Source organism: Trichechus manatus, unplaced genomic scaffold (assembly GCF_000243295.1).
Source record: "Trichechus manatus latirostris isolate Lorelei unplaced genomic scaffold, TriManLat1.0 scaffold00031, whole genome shotgun sequence".
In the NCBI taxonomy this organism is placed as follows: domain Eukaryota; kingdom Metazoa; phylum Chordata; class Mammalia; order Sirenia; family Trichechidae; genus Trichechus; species Trichechus manatus.
The window spans coordinates 22,633,465-22,641,975 of record NW_004443967.1 but is presented as its reverse complement, the minus strand read 5'-3'; the positions used below and the strand labels follow the sequence as shown (position 1 = coordinate 22,641,975).

The window sequence follows — 8,511 nt, the reverse complement described above, 5'->3', positions numbered from 1 at the left end:
GGGTTGTTAACCAATGTCATAAAACAATATGTGTACTGACTGTTTAATGAGAAACTATTTGTTCTGTAAACCTTCACCTGAAGTACAATTAAAAAAAAAAACAATAAATAAATCTATTGCCAAAAATATAAAAATTCTAACTCACAAAAAACAACTGGACTTACTGGCCTGTCAGAGACTGTAGAAACCTTGAGAGTATGGCCACAGACACCTTTTAGCTCAGTAATAAAGTTACACCTGAGGTTCACCCTTCAGCCAAAGATTAGACAGGCCCATAAAACAAAACAAGACTAAAGGGATACACCAGCCCAGAGGCAAGGACGAGAAGGAAGGAGGCGACAAGAAAGCTGGTAAGAGGGAAACCAAGATCTAGAAGGGAGATTATTGACATGTCGTTGGGTTGTTAACCAATGTCATAAAATAATATGTGGGCTAACTGTTTAATGAGAAGCTAGTTTGTTCAGTAAACTTTCATCTAAAGTACAATAAAAAAAAAGAAAAAAAGATATTGACTAAAAATACAACCAATCCTGTTAAAAAAAATAAAAAGTAAGAAGGCTGGATCCTGGCTGGAGCAGCCTAGGAGAATGAGCAGAGGGGGACGAAGTGGACTGTATTAGTTTGTTATGGTTGCCATAACAAAATACCACAAAATGGGTGGCTTAAAACAACACAAATTGATTCTCTCACAGTTCTGGCTGCTAGAAGTCTAAATTCAGTGTGTCAGCAGGGTCATGCGCTCTCCTTCTTTGCCTCTTCCAGGTTCTGGTAGCCCCAGACATTCTTTGGCTTGCAGCTGCAGCATAACTCCATCTCTGCCTCTGTCTTCACATGGCTGTCTTCCCTCTGTCTGCTTTCTGTGTCACTTTTCTTCTTGTATAAGGACAGCAGTCTGACTGAGTTAGGACCACCCTACGCTAGGATGGCTTCATTTTAAATTAACTGATAATATCTTTTAAGGTCCTATTTCCAATAAGGTCATGTACACAGGTATTAGGGATTAGGACTTCAACATATCTTGCTGAGGGACCCAATTCATTCCATAACACAGACACAGCATGCTCTTTCAGAATCTGGTAGGGCAAATATTCCTGATGTTTCTTATGAATCAGAGGGACATGGTGGAAGGAGGCTAAAATAGAGCTTCCTTGGAAGGACTTTGTCAAAGAGAGCTGTGCTCATAAGTGAGAATAATGCAGGCATTTACCGCTGGGAACAGAAGCTGTGAAGGAGTCAAGGGCCATCTGGAGAGTGCATCACCTGTGACAGAGGAGCTGCAGTGCTGAGTGGAAGTTCTTCCAATAACCTGTCCAGCAGCTGGACCACTGTCATGTCAGAGGGCATTCAACACCAAGCGAGAAGTTCAACAGCGTCAGCTACATAAAGGAAGAACTTCGTCTGTTTTCATTCTAAGACCTCCCACACCCCTTATGTCCCAGCAGCCAGAAGACAGGACTTGGAAAAAAGGAGTATAAAAAAAACAAAAACTTCCAGTTTAGATTTAAGCTACAACAAGTCCAAACTGGATAGGAAACGGAGATCTGATAGAGGCCAGTGAGAGCAGAATAACAAAGCTGTGTTCTGCACATATCCCACTGTGACGGTTAAGGTTGTGTGTCAGTTTGGCTAGGCCATGGTTCTCAGTAGTTTGGCAATTACGTAATCATGTAATTTGGCAGTTACGTAATGATGTAATCAACTCCATGATGAGATCTGTTATTAAAAAAAAAAAGAACATGACCATGAGAAATGATATTTACATGGCTAAGGCTCTATGAGTTTCCTTGTGAGAAACAACAAAAGAAATATCTCTCCTGGGGCTGGAGCCTGGGGACCATAGTTTAGGGGAACATCTATGTCAATTGGCATAACAAAGTTTATTAAGAAAATGTCCTGCATCCCACTGTGGTGAGTGGCATCTGGGGTCTTAAAATCTTGCAAGGCCGTCTTAGATGCATCAGTTGGTCCCATCCCACCTGGAGCAAACGAGAATGAAGAAAACCAAAGAGACAAGGAAAATATTAGTCCAAGAGACTAAAGGACAACATAAACCAAAGAATCCACTAGCCTGAAACCTAAAGAACTTGACTGTGCCCAGCTATCACCAATCATCGCCCTGACAGGGAATACAACAGAGAGTCCCAGACAGAGCAGGAGGAAAGTGTGGAGCAGAGCTCAAATTCACATAAAAGATCAGACTTAATGGTCTGACAGAGACTGGAGAAACCCCTAATACTATGGCCCCTGGGTGCTCTGTTAACCCAGAACTGAAAACATTCCAAAAGCCCACTCTTCAGAAAAAGATTAAACAAGACTATAAAACAAAAAATAATACACGTGAGGAGTGTGCTTCTTAGTTCAATCAGATACACGAGACCAAATGGGCAGCTTCTGCCTGGAGGCAGAATGAGAAGGCAGGAAGGGACAGGAATTGGTTGAATGAATACAGGGAGCCCGAGGTGGAAAGGGAGGGTGTGCTGTCACATTGTGGGTATTGCAACTAACGCACAAAAAAATGTGTATAAATTTTTGAATGAGAAATTAACTTGAGCTGTAAACTTTCACTAAAAGCACAAATAAAAAAAGAACTATCTCCCTTGTACGCTGAGGTGGAAAAGAGAAAATACTATTTTTTCCATAAAACCATAAGGGAGAGGGCAGTGTAACCCCGAAAACATCCATGAGAGAGCTTCTTGCAGCTCTGCATGGGAGGGGAAATATGTTCTAATGTGAAAATATGACTGAAATGAACCCGAGACACCCCATCTCTGCTCTTCTCATCCAATGCGTGTGAAGTGTGTGTGTAGAGGGGTTCTGAGGTCTTGGTGAGGGTGGGCGTAGATCCCCAAGCCTGCCCTATAGGGGTGTCTTGGTGGTGGGGAGGACAGAGAGCAGGACTGAGGAAGGTGGTCTCCACATCTGCAGGAAGGTATCTGTCCTCAGTTCACTAAATCTAGTTCACTAAAAAGCCACACGTACATTCCCTTTTACAAAAACAGCATCCATTCTAATCTCTTGATCCTCTTCCCTAGCCCCCCAAAAAGAAAAGGGGGTTCCTCAGGGTGAAATGAGGAAAGTGCCTGTCCAAACACTCTAGGCACTCCTGAGTCCCAGTCCTATGCACAGACGTGGGGGAGGGACCCACTCGCTGCTCCCACCGTCAGGGCCGTCCTCGCCTAACCAGGGCTCACGGGGCCCTCCCAGGTGAGGCCTGCCAAGACCCCGAACGCAGTCAGGCCAGGGGAGGGTCCTGCCAAGATCCCCAACGAGGCCAGCCCATGGGAGGGTTCTGCCTAGGCACCAGACCCTGGAGGACAGTGGGTATCCATAGCAGCTTCAGTCAGCCTTGTCCAGGGTCAGTGTCAGCAACAGGCTAGTCTTCTGCGCCAGCTCCTTCTCCTCCAGACAGCACTGTGAGGGCCTATCTTTGAAGCAGTCAGACATGTAGGGAACCTAGGAGGGGGCAGGAGGGTGAGAGCCGGGTGGGTGGAGGCAGGAGGAGGCAGGCGCCCCAGAGAGAGAGGAATGGGATACAAGGTGAGGGGCACCTGAGGGGAGGGGTACTGTGGGGGCAATAAGAAGAACCAGGAAGTAGGAGTGGGAACCCATGGGGGAGAGGGGTTGGGAGTACTAGAGTCTGGAGCAGGGAGGAGACAGGGATGAGGGAGTCTGGGGAAGGAGGAATGTGATTCCGAGTAGGGTCTCTGGGCAAGGCATGGGCAGGGTCGTGGCTCACAGTGAGGCTGACCACCAGTGCCCCCTGCAGGAGCCCAACAAGGACATTGCTTCAGTGGTGTTTGTGGTCAGACACAGGGATGTAGCTGATGTAGAGGGCAAAGACCATCAGGAAGAACTGCACCGTGGGCTGAAGCAGCTGTGCCCACTTCCACATAGAGCCGGGTGGGGTGGCAGGAGAGTGGCTGTCAGCCTGGGAGCCCACTGGACGCATCCTGCACCCACTGCACAGACAGGAGCACTGAGGCTGGAGGGGAACAGGTGAACACAGGGCTCCAGTACTTATGGACAAAACAGTCCCACTCACCACCTCCACTCACCCCAATTACAGATGGGGAAACTGAGGCCTACGGAAAGTGACTTAGCCATGTTTGCCCAACAAGCAAGCCACAGAGAAACAGACTCACCACCACCAACACCACGCAGTACATGCCAAACAAGGAGTTTCCCTAGTAGAAAGATAATCTAAGAACAGAGAAGGCAGCGAGGTCATGGAGGGACACCTAGAGTGCAAGAGAGGATCTTATGTGGGAACCCAGCTGGCATCAGACACCATCAGATTCCAGCGGAAAAACATTTTTCCCTTATTCCTTTCAATTCCATGACAATGGAACAGAAAGTCTCAGACTGAGGCTTGCCGGTCTTTAACACCTCACCAACAAACACACTGCAGGTCCCAAACTCAGAACCCAGGCAGACAACTGTCTCACAAGCAGTTAATACTGCAGCTTCTTTCCCCTTGTGTTTCTATTCAGCATAATCTTCCCTCCAGGTTAAATGATGCAAGTTTCACCTTTTCTTTTTCAATAAATCAAAGTGTTAAAAAAAAAAAAAAAAAGGATGTCAGAGAACATAGCAGAGTCAGGAACTCAAAGTACTCCCTCCATAAAAGCAATAAAAAATTTGGCAAACCTGTCAGAATCAATGTTGGCTGGGGCCCGCACACCCATCTGACCTTGGTGACATTGGCCAGGCTCCCCTGGCACCTACCTAGCATGGGGGATGTTGGCTGCCCCACTCACCCCGTACCCACGTGGCCTTGATGACATTGGCCAGGCTCCCCTGGCACCTACCTAGCATGGGTGATGTTGGCTGCACCCCTCACCCCGTACCCACCTACCCTTGGTAACATTGGCCAGGCTCTCCCTGCACACCTTCTCCAGCTGCACGTAGACTGAACAGTTGACATGGCTCTAGTCAGGGTCACAGATGGCCAGGAAGATGGACCTCAAGTGGCCCATCATATACTTGGCCAGATCTATCATGGACTGGCTCACCGAGACCCCAAATAGGAAGGTCCCCAGCACCTTGTATACGGCAGCCAAGTAGTTGTTGAAGTTGGATCAGGAGTGAGTACAGACGGTCAGCGTACACCAGATATGCCTCCCCAGCCACGGCCTGCAAAGGGGGCAGTGAAGGGCTTGACCAAGAGCTGCTGGGGGCTCAGGTCTCCCCACTGAAAGGAGTTTAGTGTTCCTGACCTCCCTGAGACTGCTGAGGAGCAGGGGACTCCCAGTTAAGCCCTATTCCCACAAGTATCCCCCAAAGCAAGGCCATGCCTCCTCCTTAAGATCCCCAGGGCAGAGCCATGCCTCCTTCTTCCGTTTAGGGCCTTGTCTCTCCCCTCAGACCCCCAGGGTAGGGCAGGGCAGGGCCCTAGGGCAGGGCTGTGCCTCCCCCTCAGTCTCCCAGGGCAGGATCATGCCCCCCTACACTCCCAACCCCCTCCTGCCTTACACAAAAGGCAGTGGCTGTAATGGTAACCCCAGCCATGAGCCCATGGGTGATGGTATCTGGGTAGTAGGGGTACCAGATGGAGTCACCTCTGCATTAAAATCCTAGCTTGTACAGGGCATTTACCAGTGTCATGATGGCATTGGGCAAAGAGGTGGGGGAAGGGGGAAGCTGGGTAGCCCCCAGTTCTCCCCCAGCCACAGGCCTATCAAACTTGCTTCAGCCTCCCTCCTGGCCTCCCCACCTCTACTCCCTCGTGAGAGCCAGGAGGAAATTTCCCCGTGGTAAATGGGAGGTCACTCTCCCCATCAACACCCCTTCATGGCTACCAGATAGACACCAAATCCTCCCCAAGGACCACTGTCCATCCTCCACCCCACATCTCTCACCTCTCCTCTCACTCCTTTCTGCTCCTCCAACAAACTCGGCAAGCACACACCAGAGCCTTTGCACCTTCACTTCTCTTTGCCCCCAAATCTGTGACTAATTCATCCTTACAGTCTCAGCTCCATGTGTACTCCTGACTCAGTGCCACCCCAGGGCACCCTGGTTGTCAGGCTCTTAGAAGGACATTTCCCTTCTTAGTGTCTTCTCTCCTCCCCCTCCAATGTTTGTGATTACACAATCACTGTACAACAGTGGATTAAATTCCCCCACACCCATCTGTGAGCTCCAAGAGGGGCCCAGTGCTCAGGGGAATCACTGGGGCCAGCATGGGCCCAGCCAAGGCAGGTGCTAAACAAACATGTTACAAGATGGGAGCCTGCCTGGCACTCTAGATCTGGCCAGGGACCAGAGACAGCCCAGGTAAGCCTTCAGTCATCTTTTGTCCCTTTCTTTACCTGAATGTCAGGTCCCCAGCCAGCTACCCAGTGACCACAAAGACTGAGGCCCTAGCCTCAAGAAGCTCTGTCCCGCAGCCCAGAGGACAAAGACACACTCAGGAGCCACAGTGTGAGCAAGTATGAGAGGCATCTCTGGGACACTGGGAGTCCAGGGTACTGAGGATGGCCCAGGAGGCCCAGGAGCCCCTCCCCCCAGAATGAGGGGGCTCCCTGCTCCATGAGTAGGTTCCCAACCAAACCCAGACCACTGCCCCACACTGCAACCGCTGCCCATAGCAATCACCCAGGACCAAGTGGGGCTGGAGGGGGAGGTGCAAGCTGCTGAGTCGTCCATATGCTCTCACCCCACAGGCTTACAGGCTACACACCTTCGTGGGGTCGGGCACATCCAGCTTCTTCAGGCTACTTAGGTTAATTTTTGTAGTAGAAGTAGAGAAAAACAGCTGCAAACATCCACTAATAATTGGAACATGGACTGTAACAAGTATGAATACAGGAAAATTGGAAATCATCGAAATTGAAATGGAACACCTAAACAGCAATATCCAAGGCATTAGTGAGCTGAAATGGACTGGTATTGGCCATTTTGAATTGGACAATCATATGGTCTACTATGTCGGGAATGACAACGTGAAGAGGAATGGCATTGCATTCATCATCAAAAAGAACATTTCAAGATCCTTCCTGAAGTAAGTACAATGCTGTCAGTGATAGGATAATATCCATACGACTACAAGGAAGACCAGTTAATACGACTACTATTCAAATTTAAGCACCAACCACTAAGGCCAAAGATGAAGAATTGGAAGATTTTTACCAACTTCTGCAGTTTGAAATTGATCAAACATGCAATCAGGATGCATTGATCATTACTGATGATTGGAATGCAAAATTTGGAAACAAGAAGGATCGGTAGTTGGAGAATATGGCCTTAGTGACAGAAATGATGCCGGAGATCACTTGACAGAAATTTGCAAGACGAATGACTTCTTCGTTACAAATACCTTTTTTTCACTAACATAAACCGCGACTATACATGTGGACCTCGCCAGATGGAATACACGGGAATCAAATCGACTACATCTGTGGAAAGAGACGATGGAAAAGCTCAATATCATCAGTCAGAACACGGCCAGGGGCCGACTGTGGAACAGACCATCAACTGCCCATATGCAAGTTCAAGTTGAAACTGAAGAAAATTAGAACAAATCCATGAGAGCCAAAGTACGACCTTGAGCATATCCCACCTGAATTTAGAGACCATCTCAAGAATAGATCCGATGCGCTGAATACTAAAGACTGAAAACCAGACGAGTTGTGGAATGACATCAAGGACATCATACATAAAGAAAGCAAGAGGTCATTAAAAAGACATGAAAGAAAGAAAGACCAAAATGAATGTCGGAAGACACTCTGAAACTTGCTCTTGAATGTCAAGTAGCTAAAGTGAAAGGAAGAAACGCTGAAGTAAAAGAGCTGAACAGATTTCAAAGGGCAGCTCGAGAAGACACAGTAAAGTATTACAATGAAATGTGCAAAAATCTGGAGTTAGAAACCCAAAAGGGAAGAACACACTCGGCATTTCTCACGCTGAAAGAACTGAAGAGAAAATTCAAGCCTCGAGTTGCAATATTGAAGGATTCTATGGGGAAAATATTAAACAACACAGAAAGCATCAAAAGCAGATGGAAGGAAGACACAAAGTCACTATACTAAAAAGAATTGGTCGGTGTTCAACCATTTCAGGAGGCAGCATATGATCAAGAACAGAGGGTACTGAAGGAAGAAGTCCAAGCTGCACTGAAGGCACTGGCAAAAAACAAGGCTCCAGGAATTGTCAGAATATCAATAGAGATGTTTCAACAAACGGATGCAGCGCTGGAAGTACTCACTCACCCAGGCCAAGAAATTTGGAAGACAGATACCTGGCCAACCGACTGGAAGAGATCCATATTTATGCCTATTTCCAAGAAAGGTGATCCAACCAAATATGCAAATTATCAAACAATATCATTAATATCACACGAAAGTAATATTTCGCTGAAGATCATTCGAAAGCGGCTGCAGCAGTAGATCGACAAGGAACTGCCAGAAATTCAAGCTGGATTCAGAAGAGGACGTGGAACCAAGGATATCGTTGCTGATGTCAAATGGATACTGGCTGAAAGCAGAGAATACCAGAAAGATGTTTACCTGT

General features: G+C 47.6%; 1 pseudogene; it reads right to left on the bottom strand.

Annotated features, from left to right (window-relative positions):
• Positions 1–3,187: 3,187 nt before the first annotated feature.
• On the bottom strand, positions 3,188–5,634 carry LOC101344122 (phospholipid phosphatase 2-like; annotated as a pseudogene).
• Positions 5,635–8,511: the final 2,877 nt, after the last annotated feature.